General features: G+C 39.4%; 1 protein-coding gene across 1 annotated transcript in view; it reads left to right on the top strand.

The window, feature by feature from the left end:
- Positions 1-18,927, top strand: part of AGPAT4 (1-acylglycerol-3-phosphate O-acyltransferase 4) — a 1,411,158-nt gene that overhangs the window by 30,560 nt on the left and 1,361,671 nt on the right. Inside the window, exon 2 of the mRNA XM_070795610.1 lies at positions 494-771. The gene's annotated coding sequence lies outside the window, so the exon portion shown is untranslated. The remainder of the gene's footprint in view (positions 1-493; positions 772-18,927) is intronic.

The following is an 18,927-nucleotide window of genomic DNA, read 5'->3' as shown; positions in this document are numbered from 1 at the left end:
CTGCAGTGTTATTCACTTAATTGTTGTGCTGCTAAGTCTTATTTGTTCGATATAAAAAATGAATGTGGGCCTAACATAGAAAATCCAGATAAGGACCATTCCTTTTGAACTGAAGCTTCACATTTAACATGAAACCTGCTTTGGAACTATTTTGGGAAACTATTCCATATGTAATGTATCATTAAATTAAAAAAAAATATCATCAAATGAAATCAATTTTTAAATCTGTTTAAAAAGTTCTGTACCAGATACTCATAACTTTTTTAAAGGATGAAGATTCACATTTAACTTAAATTGACTTGTGTGTAATTTTCAGGGCTTCCCCGATGACTCAGAGAGATGTAATTTTCAACTATGTTGTTCTTAGGTTAGTCACAGGTAAACGAATTCTTCCCAGACTGTAATTTCTCTTGAGGAATGGCACATCTTAATTTTGAGTAACTTTGAGTGGGTCTCTAAGCTTAGAGGTGCCCATCTGTTCATTTGCTTCCAGGAGCATTAATGCTGGTGGGCAGGTTTCCAAACGGCTGCCGTAAAGACTTGCATCCTGTATGCTTATTCTTGATACTTTTAATTCTGCTTCCGGAGCCTCTTGTTCTGCCGCTTGCCATGATTATCACCCTCATCTCTGGCCTGTAGAACGAGAGAAACAATCACAATTCAGCTCCCGATTGCAGCTATTGACAGAAATGCCTACCAGAGCTCCGTATTTCCTCTTCTACATCTGAAAACACCAAGTTGCTCCAATATTTATCCCTGGAAGTGCACAAGGTCAGTAGATACCTTTTTTGTTTATTCAGTAATTATTATGTGTCATATTAAAAATTCATGTGGAAGTTGAATTAGCTGATTTATTCCTGATATTTACCTCCTGTTTAAATGGTTGTTCAGTCACTACACACCTCCTCAAATGGCTCTTTTTAAAAGGCTGCAATTAAGCTTTTAGAGAGAGCACCAAGATTTTTGAGATCTGAATTGGAGGATTTGAATATCTGAGGAATCCGTGTTTATGTGGAGTTTCCCTGGTGGCTCAGACTATGAAGAATCTGCCTGCAATGCAAGAGACCTGGGTTCCATCCCTGGGTCAAAAAGATCCCCTAGAGAAAGGAATGGCTACCTACTCCAGTATTCTTGCCTGAAGAATCCCATGGACAGAGGAGCGTGGCAATCTCCAGTCCATGGGGTCTCAGAGTCAGACACAGCTGAGAGCCTGACATTTTCATTTTGGGGCTTCCCAGGTGGCAGTAGTGGTAAAGAATCTGCTTGTCAATGAAGGAGTCATAAGAGATGCGGGTTGGATCCCTGGGTCCGGAAGATCCCCTGGAGGGAGGGCATGCAACCCACTCCAGTATTCTTGCCTGGAGAATCTCATGGACAAAGGAGCCTGGTGGGCTCCAGTCGATACAGTCACAAAGAGTCAGACATGCCTGATGCGACTTAGCAAGCATGTGTTTTAAGTAATTAAAGTTTCTTAGAAGCAAAAAAAAAAAACTAGTTATTGGCATCTCGTATTTTGGTGACAGAGGGGTGAAGTCTGCTGGATGGAGAATCTCCTTTTCCAGGTTGAGTGCCTTTCGTATGTTTGGGGCCGAGACCATCATCAGAGGTGGTGATGGCTCCAGTGCTGTTCCCAGCACTTTCACTGGTCATGGACTGCTTTGGTGCACCTGTTCACTGTTGACCCAAGACCATGTTGAAAGAAAAACCTGAAGATAAACTCTCATTATCCTTTATTGCCCAAAGTAGGGCTGACATACTGCTTCTTGGATTCTTACAGCTCCATGATGAATGTTTGGGTGGCTCACCAGTTGTACCTTGCCTGGGTAAGGAGGTACCTGGGACATCTTTTCATGAGGCTACATGCGGACACAGTTCAGTCTATAAGTCTGGGATAGTAGATAACACTCATGATTTTGAAGGTCTCACTCAGATACATCTTTTCCTGGAGGCAGTGGGAACCAGAAGATGCAATGTCTCTGTTTTGGGGATCGTTACTATTTCTCTTCTGACACATCCCACTTCTGACACATCCTTTGGATTCCCTGGTAGCTCAGACAGTAAAGAGTCTTCCTGCAATGCGGGAGAACTGGGTTCAATCCCTGGGTTGGGAAGAAGGAAATGGAGAAGGAAATGGCAACCCACTCCAGTATTCTTGCCTGGAGAATCCCAAGGACAGAGGAGCCTGGCGGGCTACAGTCCCTGGGGTTGCAAAGAGTCGGACATGACTAAGCAACCTCACTTTCACTTCCCTGTTTCTCTGCTGCTGATTCTTCTGACTGTGCTGGCTTCCTCATCCCCTTCAGATAAGAGCTCTACAGTGTGGAATAGTGAGCTGATAGTGACTCACAAAGTGAACTTAGCCAGTTATAAGTAGTTTTTATAACGGAATAGAATAGAAAAGAGTAGAGTAGAAAGGAGAGAGCTTCTCGTCTATGAAGGTCTGTATGGTTTCCTGAAGCTGTGATTTCACTTAGAGACCTATGAATGTGTATGTATTTATCAGGTCTTGATGTAAATTGCGCCTCTTACTGTGTTTTGTGATTTTAAAAACTAAAAGCCACTGCTTTAGATGTACATGCTCTTTTCATTGATTTGACCAGTGTTTGGGTCCAGTCTTCCTGAACCTACCACTGACATTTGTCAATACAGTGGTTGTATATTCATTCTTCCTGGCTGTCAGTTCTCATTACTGTGATTTCTTTATAGCATTTTAAACTGTATTTTTAGCTGGGACAAACAAAAAGGATAACTCAATGACTTTAATTTGCAAAAGTTTTTTAGGTATTTATGAAAAGATTCCTTATTTATAATCTGATGCTTTGCACATGTAGAAAATAAATAATATGCCTAGAAAAATAAATAATAACTTACTTTCATCCTGGTGGAGTTCTTTTTGTTTTGAAAGAGGTCAGCTGCAGACATCCAAGGTAAATGACTGTAGTACTGCTGTGGAAGGCTCCATTTTTTGGAACATCATATCCTTCACGAGCAAACTATTCATTGCGGCATGCAGGCATAAATTCAGTGACAAGAGGGACATCTGGTAGTTATTTTCTGTAATCATTGATGAGCAGAACTTAAAATTTGGAATTATCAATAAAGACAAACCCCAGGGTTTTCGAAGATCACTTCACTGTACTTACTCTGACCTGGGGCATTCCATTGGTTTAAAAACAAAAAACTAAAAACCCCAAGGATGAACATCTGATTCAACATGGTTAGAATCTTAAAGGAACCGGAGAAAGTGAGATGTAGTTATAGAATCAAATTTTTCTCAGTTTCACCTGTTATCTATCATATATTATTATCAATAACTTTATGCATTTACAGATTGTCTGAAAGCCTTTTCTCTGTTAGTCATTGAAACTCTTGTGCCTAGTAACAGAGCAAGTGTCACTGATACAGTGATTTTGGTGGTGGATTTCTATTTATTTTGTAGGGGATATCCTCCCCAAAGTTGATTCAGCCTTCCTAATGAGTAAAAACTATTCCTTTTCCATAATGATCCTTTCTCATGGAGTAAACGGATAGTGCCTTTAAACTAAGAGACAGAGCTCAGTGTGAGACGATGGGCTCTGAAGACGGACGGCTTGCATGTGAATAGCAGCTTCATTATTTGCTAGCTGGGTGTCTGGGCAAATTACTTAAGCATTCTGTGTCTGCTTGATTTTCCTATCTGTGAAATGGAGGTAATAATAACTCCTACTCCATAGGATTGTCATGAGCATTATAGATATATTAATACATGCAAAATGCGTAGAGAGGTACCTGGTGCATAGTAAATCCTCAGTAAAATTGAGGTATTATTTTTAGCTAGAGCAAGGGTTCTTTTTACTGATACACAGAAAGCATAAATTATACTTGAAACTTAAGTTGTATTGGAGTACATTTTTCGAGAAGGAAACGGCAACCTACTCCAGTATTCATGCCTGGATAATCCCATGGACCGAGGAGCCTGGTGGGCTACAATCCACTCAGAATAAAGAGTTCTGACATATGCCATTGGTCTTGAATTGGTGACCACGCTTCCATAGGCACTTGGGCCTGACAGTATCTGGTTTTGATTTTCTATTGTTTTTAAGATGCTTTTAAGAAGCAGGACATTCAGTCATGGGCACAGGCTTTACCTTGTTCTACTTTCTTAAACTCTTTCCTAATTCTCCCTTTTAGACTTCTGAGGTGGGACTGCTATTATTTGAGATGAATTTTATGGAGTGGTTTCCATTTTACCCAGGAGGCCTGAGCGTATTGAGAAAGACCATAAAAGATAGTGTTCCTTTTCCGGGAGACTTGTTTCTTCTCAGTCATAAAGACATTGGGACCCTTCATGTATTTCCTTGATAAATAAATAATGCTGCAACCCAGAAGTTCATGTGTTATGATAGATGTCATAATCCTGCCTGAAAGGCTAGTTTGGACATACTAATTTAGTTTAGAGAACCATGTTTATACCCAGCAGCATTGACCATTTCAATATGGAATAAAGGGAAATGATTTTAAAAGAATTTCTGTGTTAATACAACTCTTAAAACTCTAAAAATGCTCTGCTCTGACTTGGCCAGCTGGCCCCTCTCCATCTGTGGACTATACTGTGACAGGAGTTGGTGGACAGCCAAATAAATGGAGGGTGATTTAATCTCTCCATGGCTTCCCACGGTGGCACAGTGGTAAAGAATCTGCCTGCAATGCAGGAAGCTTGGGTTCAATCCCTGGGTCAGGAAGAGGCCCTGGAGAAGGAAACGGCAACCCACTCCAGTATTCTTGCCTGGAAAATTTCATGGACAGAGGAACTTGGCAGGTTACAGTCCATGGGCTCGCAAAGAGTCGGCCACGATTGAGCACATCAGCACAACACCAGAATAAACAGATGAAGAATGCTGAGTATTTTTAGGGGGAGAGGGGTGGGTGGAGAGGGGCTGTAGTAACTGGAGCTCTTTAACAGGTCTTAATTGTGCATAGATTCATAGAAGTCTTCTTGTTTGACTTGTGCATTGAAGGCCCATTGCTGTTAACTTCTTTCAGTAAGAATGATGCCCTCTGAGTAATGCCCCTGTTGTGAACTAAGAAAGACCTATGAATTATTAATAACCTGCAGGGTTGCAGAGCCCTTGTAGGAATAGAGCAGTGTGCTCTGTACAACAGTTCTGCTCACCTGATCTTGACAAATTAGGAGCATCTAAAACATACTCCTGCTTGTTAATACAAGAAGTGGGGGAAAGGTGACTTGGAAATGCATCAATATTTAGCCCTTTTGTAGAATCTCAAAAGGATAATAGCAGATAGTGTTCCTTCATAAATAACTGTCTCTCCTATCTTGGTGCTTTAGTGTGGTAGGCTAATGCCTTTCTGTCAAGGCAGACTTTATGGTTCAATTTTCGGCTGTACTTCTTGCGAAACAACTAGGAACAAAAAAAGTAAAAACACAATTATAGAGATGCCTACTCCATAATCATTTATTCCTGTTTATAGAACTTGATTCTTTTCAAGAATATTTTCTGCTGTGTACTAAGCTGATAGGCAACAAGAGCAAATAAAACTCCTTACAGGAGTAGCAATTGTTTTATCAATAACCCAGCTTATGTGGCAATCTTGACAGGAATATTAGGAGTTGTAGCCACATTGAAATGTGGAATATGTAATGCTGTGCTACACAGGATGGGTTTTACAGCCTTCTAAGGGGACCCTTGGTATTTACTAAAGTAAAGTTAAAATTGAAAACCTTGTCTTATGAAAGAAAAAGATTATTATATATTTATTAACTGGTACTATTGATCTGTTACTCATTTTTACTAGATGGTTATCTAATACTATAGACATTTTTTTCCCCATTTCACTTGAGATATATCACACAAATAGTGAAATGCACAAATCTTATGTGTAAAGCTCAAGGGATTTTTCCATATGCATATACCAACATTCTCACCGCCTGTATCACAAGATACAGGATGTTTCTGCCAGTTGTGAGGCCTCCCTCGTGCCTTCTCCCAGTCAGTCCAACACCAAAAGTAACCAGCCTCTGACACCTAACACCAGTGGTTGGTTCTCACTGTTCTTGAACTTCATAGAAAAGGAATCATGCATTATGTTTCCTTTATGTCTGATTTCTTTCAGTCAATATTATGTCTGTGAGATTCATCCATACATAAAGCAGTACCATTTGTAATTTAGGTATTTACCTTATGACTTGATTTTTAATTCAGGCTGTTTACTCAAGTAAAATATTTCTCTGCTGTGAACAGAGTTAATTATAATAAATACCCTGTTCACAGGTATGTGTGCTTCATAACTGTTAGAATCATTACCATAATTATTGTAATCCAAATTTAGCACCAAATAATAAGTGAAGTATTAATATAAGATCCCCAAATGTTCCTTTTCTGTTGTTCTGGCTAATCTAAGAACAATGTGCCCTCCATTGTATAAATTAATAAAACCTTAATATTCCTAGTTCCTTATTGCTGGAGGTTGTAAATTGCCATTCTTGCAGTCATGCTGAGAATCAAATTGCATTTGTGGGCCGGCAACACCCTTGTTAAGCCTTCCAACTGGTATGATAATTAGAGATTCCTGCTAGGTTTGGCCTGTATGAAAAGTAACACAGGTGGGACAATTTGCATACATGTCTTCAGTAACAAATTGTTATCATTTCTTAGAAGACTAATTTTGTGTTTCATATAGATTGTTCAAAATCAGCAGTGTGATCAGTCTTTTGTCATTTTAGGTAACGTCTGCAAGATGATGACCATGTTAAAAAGAGGCATGGTGCTTTATGAACATTAACTTAAATTTCTCCTGTTTTAGCTCATCTCTAGGAGATAGCGAAGGACAAACTCTGGGAGGTAGTGAAGGACAGGGAAACCTGGCGTGCTGATGTCCATGAGGTCACAAAGAGTCAGACATGACTGAGAGACTGAACAAGAGGCTCATCTCTTTCCCATATGGAAAAAGTAGAAGGAAACTAGCTGTTCTTCTAGAAAAGGCTCTTAAGATGTTCTCAGGAATATAGCTTAAGTCATTCTCCACTCAGCTTTACGTCTCTTTATTTTTATCATATTTTATGAAGGTAAATTAGTCAGTTACAAAGCAATTCCCATGTGCTGCCAAATATTCAGGACCTTCTTTCAGCATTGATTGATTGTAAGTTACTGCTATGGACTGAATTGTCCCACTGTTCTCAAATTCATATGTTGAACCCCAACTCCTTTAGGTGATGGGACATTGGGAGGTAGTTAGCTTTAGTTGAGGTTGTGAGGGTGGGACCCTCAATGTGGGGTTAGTGCCATTATAAAAAGAGACACCAGAAAGCTGGCTTGGTCTGTCTCTTCCTATTACATGAGGACAGTCTTCATAACCAATCATCCAATCAAGATGCTAAAATTACTTCAAATGTTCACTGAAACTTTATAGTATGCATATTTTGTGAGAGAGTCTTCATGGTATCATCATTAGTTATCACAGCAGCACCATGAAGTTGGTGTCATCATCCCCATCTTACAGATGACAGCATTAGTGGTCAGATGTGCAAGCTGCCCAAGGTCCGTATCTAGTCAGTGATGGGATGGATTTGAACATGGGCAGGAGGATATCAGGACCTGATGACTTAACAATATGACAGATGCAATTTATATAAATTACAGATCTTCTTTATTTTCTGTGATAAGTGTATTTATGAAGAATGTCTGAATTCCATTTTTAAGTTACATTTGAAAAGTCCCAGGAAGTTCTGTTTAATGGGACATTTGATAAAGAAATAGTCCATTATTTACATTTCTCACACATCTGTTTGTTGATAGTACTTAAGGTATATTTAAAGGGAGGTTATCTTTCTGTGATCTGTCTTTTAATCATAGCTATTTTGTTTTGGTTTTGTTTCAAATAGTTTACCTTATTAACATTGATCAGAGTTTAAAATAAGTAACCTGCTTTTTGGATCACACTCTGTATCATCTCTACAACAACTCCCTTTAAATTTTGCCTTCCTACTAGGCCCATTTTCTCCATAAAGAAACAGGTTTCAAGAATCAGCAGAATTGGTCATCAAATCCAGCCCTTCTGACTCCAAATGCTAAACGTGTTTTTCTGGCTGTTTGCCTCTCTAAATAAACACATTTTTAAGCCAGTCATTAAGGTTCATACTTTTTAAGGATTATCCACTGATATTAATTGCTATGGGAATAAAATTCCCAACTCTAAGGAACATTTTGTAAGTTTTAAAAATATACATAATTTTTGAACTGTGTAGAAAGCTGTGGGGAATTAAAACACTTTTAAATGCAACTCATCTTAATAGTTATAGTTTATGCTAGTTCAATTTCTTTGGCTAAAGAGTTGAGTTTAAAATCTCAAGGGTGAAAAGGCTGAAAAAATCAGAGTATCTTGGCATAGTTCAACAAAGATAATCAGCCTTTTGTAGTGTTCACAATATGTCAGTAAAATGCAGTCTGCATATTTGAAATGAAGTCAGCCTATTAATTTAAAATTGATTGGAACATCTTCATACAATGATGAGGGTAAATCAAGAAAATTAAATAAACATTCTACTGGGAAATGTGTAATATGTAATGGAATACCAGCTGCACAAAATATCACAGTAGATAAAACTTGCATTAATGATTCAGTGAATTGTATTCTTATTGCTTTATACTACTGCATTTTCTGAAAGATATATGTTTTTTCCACTCTTAAGTATTTATCTCCTTAAGTGGTTTTGATGCTAAGAAGTACTGGTTTTTCAGAAGAATTTATTTTTTTGTCCCTTTTAACAGAAAGTTTTAAAACAAAAGAATTTTAAAACATTTCTAAAATTCTCTTTTGATTTCCTCTGTTTGTACCTCCCCAAGACAAGCCATTGCTACAATACACGAATGATTTTTGTTTATTCTCTGGAAAGGCTGCTTGTTGGTGGAATTGTTCTGTTTTAGGGTGAGGTACAATTTGTTTAAGTCTGTAACCCTCTGACATGTGATTTTCTAGTGAATTTATTAGACACCAGAAAAAAAAGTATCCCATTGAAGCTAGCAGAAATATATAAAGTGATGATCAATAGTTCATTTGTTACTGCCCCAGGAGCCAGCCATTTTATAGAGTATTTCACTCTGTAGGGCAGGCTCCATCAGTGGACTGAACTTGCTGGTTTAGCATAAACTAGTCAGAGAGTCTCGCACTTTGAACCCCCACCTTCTCTCTTTGGGGTCGTGCAAATTACCTAGAGCTGCTCTTTCCCATAGGATTTTCTGAGATGATGGAAATGCTTTGTCTGCTGTATGATGCAGTAGCCCCTGGCCACATATGACTACTAAGCAATTGAAATGTAGTTAGTGTGAGTGAGGAACTACATTTTGTGCTTCATTTTGATTAATTTAAATTTAAATGGCTGTCTTTCTCTAGTGACTGCATTCTTGGACAGCACAGCTAAGTTACTCAGTCATGGCTAACTCTTTGCAACCCCATGGACTGCAGGATCCCAGGCTTCCTTGTCCATCACCAATTCCCAGGGCTTGCTCAAATTCATGTCCATTGCATCAGTGATGCCATCCAGCCGTCTCATCCTCCGTCGTCCCCTTCTCCTCCCACCTTCAATCTTTTCCAGCGTCAGGGTCTTTACCAATGAGTCAGTTGTTCACATCAGGTGGCCAAAGTATTAGAACTTCAGCTTCAGCATCAGTCCTTCCAATGAATATTCAGGACTGATTTCCTTTAGGATGACTGGTTTGATCTCCTTGCAGTCCAAGGGACCTTCAAGAGTCTTTTCCAACATCACTGTTTAAGAGTATCAATTCTTCAGTGCTCAGCTTTCTTTATAGTTCAACTCTCATATCCATACGTGACTACTGGAAAAACCTATGTTTTACTAGACTGACCTCTGTTCGCAAAGTAGGAATGTCTCTGCTTTTTAATATGCTGTCTAGGTTGCTCATGGCACCCCACTCCAGTACTCTTGCCTGGAAAATCCCACGGACGGAGGAGCCTGGTGGGCTGTAGTCCATGGGGTCTCTAGGAGTCGGATACGACTGAGCGACTTCACTTTCACTTTTCACTTTCATGCATTGGAGAAGGAAATGGCAACCCACTCCAGTGTTCTTGCCTGGAGAATCCCAGGGACGGGGGAGCCTGGTGGGCTGCCGTCTATGGGGTTGCACAGAGTCGGACACGACTGAAGCGACCTAGTGGCAGCTAGGTTGCTCATAGCTTTTCTTCCAAGGAGCAAGCATATTTTAATTTCATGGCTGCAGTCACTATCTGCAATGATTTTGGAGCCCTAAAAAATCAAGTCTGTCACTGTGTCCCTTGTTTCCCCATATATTTGCCATGCAGTGATGGGACCGGATAGCAGGATCTTAGTTTTCTGTATGTTGAGTTGTAAGCCAACTTTTTCACTATCCTCAAGAGGCTCTTTAGTTCTTCTTTACTTTCTGCCAGAAGGGTGGTGTCATCTGTGTATCTAAGGTTATTCATATTTCTCCAAGAAATCTTGATTCCAGCTTGAGCTTCATCCAGCCAGGCATTTCTCAGTATGTACTCTGCATATTAGTTAAATAAGCAGGTTGCCAATATGCCTTGACATATTGTCTTTCCTAATTTGGAACCAGTGGTCCGTTCCATGTCCAGCTCTAACTGTTACTTCTTGACTTGCATACAAATTTATCAGGAGGCAGCCAGGTAGGGTGGTCTGATATTCCCATCTCTTAAAGAATTTCCCAAGTTTGTTGTGGCCCACACAGTGAAAGACTTTGGTGTAGTCAGTAAGCAGAAGTAGATATTTTTCTGGAACTCTCTTGCTTTTTCGATGATCCAACGGGTTTTGGCAATTTGATCTCTGGTTCCTCTGCATTTTCTAAATCTGGCTTGAACACACAGAAGCCAAGGCTGTTGAAGCCTGGCTTGGAGAATTGTGAGCATTACTTTGCTAGCGTGTGAGATGAGGGCAATGGTGCGGTAGTTTGCACGTTCTTTGGCATTGCCTTTCTTTGGGATTGGAATGAAAACTGACCTTTTCCTGTCCTGTGGGCACTGCTGAGTTTTCCAACTTTGCTGGCATACTGAGTGCAGCACTTTCACAGCATCATCTTTTAGGATTTGCAATAGCTCAGCTGGAATTCCATCACCTCAGTAGCTTTGTTCAACAGCACAGAGTCCACTGGCTTTGTTGGACAGCACAGGCCTGGAATAAATTAGGCTCCTCCCCTTCCCTGCTGGAGAAGCATAAGTCAATTTCTTTTCCCTGGCTCTCTCATTAAAAATATCAAATAGTTTACATTTAAAAATAACATATGCTAATTAAATGACATTTGTTAAGTATGAGAAAAAAATAAAAGGTATTCTCATCACCCCAATAAAACTGTTGTACAAGTTTTTAGTGATAGTGATTTCTTAACAGTGCATTTGATTATATGAGTCATTTTTATTGTAACTGTAATGATGTTCTTTGTACATTTCTATATTTCATTTAAATTCGTTAGGTATTACTGGGTTCATACGTTGTGTTTGCAAGGAGATTTTAATACCCGTATAATGATCCACCAAGTGAACTGAATACATCGTATTTTTACTTCTTGTTGTCATATAGCTGGGATGTTTTCAATATGTTGCATATTATATACAACAGTATATTATATACAGCATATTGTATACAGCAGTATATATAACACTGCTATTGTGCATCTTTCTGTATGAACTTTTCTCCAAGTTTAGAATTAGTTTTTGAGAACATCTCGTTGACTCAGAGAAATGAGATTTACTGGATCAAAGGGAATGAACAGCTTACAGCTGATAAACATGTGTAGTCAGATTCTTTGTCTATAATGTTGTCACATATAAGAATGCACTCAAGACCAACAGTGGACATCCAGTATAGCTTTAAGTTTTCTTCATGACAATTTTATATCATCATCAAATTTTCCAAGTTATATTTATCATATTACTTAAAGATTCAGAAGTCTTACAAGAGAATCTGTGCTTGGTAAATGTCTGCATATTTTGCTGGTGTATTACTCTATGGGCCTCCCAGTAAAGTGGCTGGGAAGTAAAGAATCCCAGTGGTGGCTTAGACAGTAAAGAATCTGCCTGCAGTGCAGGAGACCTGGAATCCAGATCTTCAATCCCTCGGTCAGGAAGATCTCCTGGAGGAGGAAATGACAGCCCACTCCAGTATTCTTGCCTGTAGAATTCCATGAACAGAGGAGCCTGGTGGGCTATACCACCCATGAGGTTGCAAAGAGTTGGACACAACTGAGTGACTAACACTTACATATTACTTTATCTTCTGCTTTATTATTTTTTGATAGAAGAAAAGGAAATAAGAGTCTTAAGTGCTGTTAAGCAAAGAGGACTCTTCCTTGCTATTTTTAGAGTTGTTCAAAAAACCTGTGAAGCTGAGAGGCTGAATAAGAGATTTCCTGTATTTTGCCTGTTTTTTGTAATAACTTTTTATTGTATTTGTCTTTGTCTCTTATGCTTTTGAATAGTATCTACTTGAATGTGAGGCTGGAATATAGTAGTACCTTTTTCAATATTTATCACATTGTGGCTGCTGTGAAAACAATAATAAAGACAATTTAGAAAACTGTTTATATTAAAAATCTCCTGTTGTGCACTGTTAAAAAAATATTTCAGACATAGTGGTCAGAAAATGATGCACTGAAGATTGCTTTAAACAAAGCCAATGGATGTAAACCTGAATTTATGAGAAGAAAAAGAAGTGGTTGTTTATGCTGTTAAAAGATTGCCAGTTTATTACCTATACTAGTGAACTTATATTTCAGTTTTTTAAAAAAATGTGTTATAAGCCTTTATGATATTCTTTTGTAGTAAGTGAATCTATTGAAATAAACATTTTCCTGAAATACCCTAAGACTAGAAACAGATCTGGTGGTACCTCTAAAAGATAAGCTCCTTACATCTCTCTTATCGATTTATCAAGGTTGCTCTATTGAGTTATAATGGCAGTGGGAATCAAATTTTGCATTTGCTAGCTAGCTTAGATTTGTATGTCAATAATCTTGATGTAACAACATATATGTGTCTATATACTTAATATTATTTGAAGAAGAAAAGAGAAAGGTGTTGCATTTGATAATTTGGGGAAATAAGAAAAAACTATTTTAATGTGAAAGGCAATAGGATCCAAAGAGAGAAAGAAAACCCTACATGGTAGTGATGAACGTGAAAGTGTTGTTAGTCACTCTGTCATGTCCGAGTCTTTGCAACCCCATGGACTGTAGCCTGCCAGGTTCCTCTGTCCATGTGATTTCCCAGGCCAGAATACTGGAGTGAGTTGCCATTCCCTGCTCCAGTGAAAAAGAAATATACTCAAACAGTGATTAGGGAAGGCACCATAAGGAAGAATTTCAAATGTAGACCCTCCAAGTGCTGAGCTCCAGTCCTTAACCCATGGCTTCAACCTTACTAGCATATCCCAGAATAATCAATTTTGAGGCTTCATGGGTCAGAGGCAAAGTAGGCAGTATACCCAAGGAGTGTCTTACACACCATAGTTTTTGATTGCTGGATGTTGACAGTGGGGCAAAGTATTTGCCCTTTTGAAAAAGGGTAGTAATATCAAATAAATATCAGTCGAGATTTGTCCTAAAACTGTCTTTTGGGATAGTTGAGACAAAATGCTACAGCTTCATCGGTGATGTGGTTACTTAACCTCTGTCAGGGGAGGTATTCTTTAAAATAGCCTTCTTGATTCCAGTAAACTTTTCTTTTTACTTTGTGTTACATGTGGCTTTTAAAAAATATACTTTGGAGATTATTTAATTTAAACCTGTAAAAGTAGCTTTTCAAATCAGCATTGTTACAATTGCTGGGTTTTTCTGTAACCTGGCTACACTGAGGACATGAAGGTGCATTGCAAGCTTTTGATTTAGTCTTTAGATTTAAACTTAGGTCTCAAATCTACTTTATGGGTGTACATTTTTAGACATATCATTTGTGCCACTGTCTGATAATGTGGATACCATCTACAAGTAGAAGGGTTAGATCAGACGATCTGTAAGATCACTATCAGGTACAAAATAGTTATGACTTCAATCCGTACCACACAACATACACAAAAACTAACTAAAAATGGATCATAGATCTATCTGTAAAGCTTGCAATGGTAAAATCTCGGAGAACATAGAAAACACTCAATGACCTTGAAATAGGCAAAGGTTTCTTAGATTCAACACCAAGAGCATGATCCATAAATAGGTTTTCATCAACACAAAGGACTTCTCTTCTTTAAGAAACACTGTTAAGAGAATGCAAAAACAAGGCAAACTTGGGGAAAACTTGCTTGCAAACCATCTTTCAGGGAGAGGAGTTGTATTTAGAATAGAGCGTTCCCACAACTTGATAAATAAGAAAACAATCCAGTGAAACATACACAAATGATTTAGACAAATGCTTCACCAGATGATGTATGTGTATACATACATACATGTAAATGAGTACATGAAAGACGCTCAACATTATTACTGTTAGAGAAATGCAGATTTAAGCCACAGTGAGATGCCATTATATATCTGTTAGAATGCATAAAGTTAAAAAGACTGGTTATACCCAGCGTTGGGGAGGACGTGGAACAAACAGCAGTCTCTTGCATGTACACCACAGGAGGCAATGGAAAAATGCAGGAGTGGCCATGGGAAAACCGCTGTGGAGTAGTGATTTGGCCGATTCTTGAAGAGCTAAGTGTGGAACCACTGCGTGACTCAGCCGTTCCACTCCTGGACATTTACCTGAGATAAACAACAGCGAGTGTCCATACAGAGACTCCTACACAAATGCTGTGGCAACTTTATGTGCAGTGGCCAAAAGCTGAAAATAATCCATCAGCAGGTAAATGGCTAAGGACATTTTGGTATGTCTATGCAATTGAGTACTGTTCAATAATAAGAAGAAGTGAAGTATTTATGCAACAACATGAATGATTTCCAAAATCATTACATGGAAGGAAAGGAATCAGACAAAAGAAAGTATAGACTGTATCGTTTTATTTGTAAGAATTCCCGCAATTACAAAATTCTCTAGAGACAGAGGACAGCTGAGTGATGCCTAGGGATGAGGGTGGGAAGGCAAGAGTTAGTCTGGAAGGGGCAGGAGGGAGGAGTTAGGAAGTAGCAGGAAGAATCTTCTGGGGAGATTCACTCGTTAGGTCGGCAGTGGTAATAGGTTCATGGGTGCATGCGTGTGTTAGTCACTCGGTCATGTCCGACCTCTTTGAGACCCCTTGGACTGCAGCCCGCCAAGCTCCTCTGTCCATGGGGTTCTCCAGGCAAGAATACTGGAGTGAGTTGCCATGTCCTTCTCTAAGGGATCTTCCCGACCCAGGGCTCGAACCCTGGTCTCCTGCATTGTAGGCAGATTCTTCACTGTATGGGCATCCATAGGCCCATACATATCAAGTTGTAAAATTTTATAGTATGCCAGTTATACCTGTCAATAAAGCTTTTAAAAAATGTATTACTTTTAATTTTTTATTTTTACCTAGATAAGCCTTTAAAAAAATTTTTTTTTCAAAGAAATCTGCAAGCTGGACAATACTTTCTAAATCGCTGCAGGCACAGATGTGGATCTGCTTGACAGCTGCATTTCACACTCTGGATCGCTACCCTGGCTTTCTAGTTTGAATCAGTCACTAAGAGTCTGTTTCTGTCCTTGAACTGTCCTTCTCCCCCTGACTTTCCTTTTAAGCTTCTGCACCTCTCCTCTTTGAGCCCCACCTTCTTTTGGTGACGCTGCTCACCTCCATGCGCTCCTGTGGCTGCCGCACATCCTGTTTTGTCTCCTCCCGTGGTCAGATTGTGGGGTTGGCTTTAGGCTTTCCAGCATTTCTTCTAGCACATCCTACAGCATCTTTTTATTGGGTGATTCTTTGACACTACATGTGCTGTGTGTTAGACACCATGGAGAGAGAAATTACACATCTACCTCACAGTCTGGCTGTCAGAAACTTTTTACCTTAGTCACAGCTCAAAAAATATTAAGCACAGTCGCTTCCTCTTGTTCCTCTTCATCTGTTTACCAGGAGACCAGTCCTCCACAGGAAAGGAGGACTTCATCACCTCACTGCCCATCCCCTTTCTGCCTTGATTCCTAGGCACTTCTTGTGGGAGCTTCAGACCTTACATTATTGACCTGTCAAAATCCTGGCCAGACGTTTCTACTGCTGCAGTCTGATTTATTATGCCATTTCTCAGAACTGACATCTTAGAAATCTTAAACTTGGCAGGCCCACTCCCTGACAATAAAGTTTTATTTTTTTACCTCCACTCTTTCTTCATTTCCAGTAAGCCAGATATCAAAATTCATCCAGACATCTGTTCTCCAGAGCTGTTGCTATCACCACAATCAAATAATCCTTCTTGACACATCCCCTTCTAAAGGCTTCATTTCATTACGGCCAAGGGTGTCTTCTTTGATCCTTCCAGAATTAAACATTCACTGGAACCCACAATTCCCTCATTTCCATAACTTGCAATAAGTGAACACTCTCTTTTGTGTTTCTGTCACTGAAGCTTTCTACTCTATGTATGTAAAGCTCAGACTTCTTCCATCCTCCTCAACCCATCTCAGAGGAAAAACTTTTCTTATATGTTGCTTCTTATTAAGTTGTCTCTTTCCCTGCTGATTTGAAAGTCAAGGTTTTTATCATTTCCATAATTGTACATGTGTCTATTGCTGTAGTTTCTAATACAGTAGTCTTTCTGTATACGAGTGGCTACTATATTATTGTGCTTTTATAATACTTTAATATGTGTTAGGTTTTCCTTTCATTATTTCTCTTTTAAAAATAGCTACTCTCAGATGCTTGTTCCAGATGACTTTAGGACAATATTATTAAGCTTCCCAAAATTATATTGCAGTTTTTTGCTAGAATTGTAATTACAAATTAATTAGAGAATGAATGACTTTAACCAAATTATTTCTCTTATCCTGAAACATAATCTCTTGTCTCTATGATGAACGTGTTTACATTTATCTCTTAATATAGCTTGTACTTTGTTTCTCATCGGTTCTGCCTAGTTATTATTTTACGTATTTTATACTCTTTGTTGATAGTATAAGTGGCATTACTGGGGGTTTCCCTCTAACTTTCAGTGCTCTCTGTGTGTGATTTCACCCAGTCCTATGAATTTGATGACCACCTCTGTGTAGAATGCTTCCAAATCTACAGTCTGACCTACAGTGCCATATTTCTGTTTTTCTTTCCTCACTCCTTTGTGTTGCAGAGATATATCAAATCTCTGTATTTATAAATAAATTCTTGGGCTTCCCTGGTGCTCCAGTGGTTAAGAATCTGCCTTGCAGTGCAATGGACACTGGTTCAGTCCCTGGTCCTGGAGGATCCCACATGTCGGGGAGCACCTAAGCCCATGCACCTCAACTACTGAGTCAGTGCTCTGAAGCCTGTGAGCTGCAGCTAATGAAGCTCACACATGCTAGGCCCTGTGCTCCACGACAGGAGGCGCTGCTGCGATGAGGGGCCCTTGCACCGCAACTACCGGTACTCCCTGTTCGCTACAACTAGAGAAAGCCCACGCACAGCAATGAAGACCCACCATGGCCAAAAAAATAAAAATTAGTAAATAAAATCTCAAGTTTTAAAATAAGTAAATTCTTCTTTTTCTGCCACTCCACGCTGCCCTCCCTCTGTATTACCTATCTTAATTTTATCACTGCTCTAGCAAAACAGCATCAACACTGGGAAGCCCCTGTGGTCTGTCTACCAGTTCTTTTGGCTGGGCCTCCGTAGTTTTTCATGTGTCTGTTTCCTTCCTTCCAGCACCACTGTCTGGTCTTGTTCCAGCCTGTGTTGCTTTGTTCTCTGAGTTTGTCAGTGCTTTGGCCTCTGGTCTCTGTTGCCAACTCTAAACCCAATATTCTTTCTAAAACGATCATAATATGTAAGATACTGATGTCATTACTGGCCCAAGATGACTCTCCTTTGCTCCTTACCTGATGAACCCCAAATGGCAAGCCTGCTAGTTAGTGGAGGTGATGGAATTCCAGTGGAGCTATTCCAAATCCTGAAAGATGATGCTGTGAAAGTGCTGCACTCAATATGCCAGCAAATTTGGGAAACTTAGCAGTGGCCACAGGACTGGAAAAGGTCAGTTTTCATTCCAATCCAAAAGAAAGTAATGTCAAAGAATGCTCAAACTACCGCACTAATTGCACTCATCTCACACACTAGTAAAGTAATGCTCAAAATTCTCCAAGCCAGGCTTTAGCAATACGTAAACCGTGAACTTCTTGATGTTCAAGCTGGTTTTAGAAAAGGCAGAGGAACCAGAGATCAAATTGCCAACATCTGCTGGATCATCAAAAAAGCAAGAGAGTTCCAGAAAAATATCTATTTCTGCTTTATTGACTATGCCAAACTCTTTGACTGTGTGGGTCACCATAAACTGTGGAAAATTCTGAAAGAGATGGGCATACCAGACCACCTGACCTGCCTCTTGAGAAACCTATATGCAGATCAGGAAGCAACAGTTAGAACTGGACATGGAACAACAGACTGGTTCTAAGTAGGAAAAGGAGTACGTCAAGGGCTGTATATTGTCACCCTGCTTATTTAACTTCTATGCAGAGTACATCATGAGAAATGCTGGACTGGAAGAAGCACAAGCTGGAATCAAGATTGCCAGAAGAAATATCAATAACCTCAGATCTGCAGATGACACCACCCTTATGGCAGAAAGTGAAGAGAAACTCAAAAGCCTCTTGATGAAAGTGAAAGAGGAGAGTGAAAAAGTTGGCTTAAAGCTCAACATTCAGAAAACGAAGATCATGGCATCTGGTCCCATCACTTCATGGGAAATGGATGGGGAAACAGTGGAAACAGTGTCAGACTTTATTTTTCTGGGCTCTAAAATCACTGCAGATGGTGACTGCAGCCATGAAATTAAAAGAGGCTTACTCCTTGGAAGAAAAGTT

Source organism: Bos indicus, chromosome 9 (genome assembly GCF_029378745.1).
Source record: "Bos indicus isolate NIAB-ARS_2022 breed Sahiwal x Tharparkar chromosome 9, NIAB-ARS_B.indTharparkar_mat_pri_1.0, whole genome shotgun sequence".
NCBI lineage: Eukaryota > Metazoa > Chordata > Mammalia > Artiodactyla > Bovidae > Bos > Bos indicus.
This window is presented reverse-complemented; position numbering and strand designations above follow the sequence as displayed.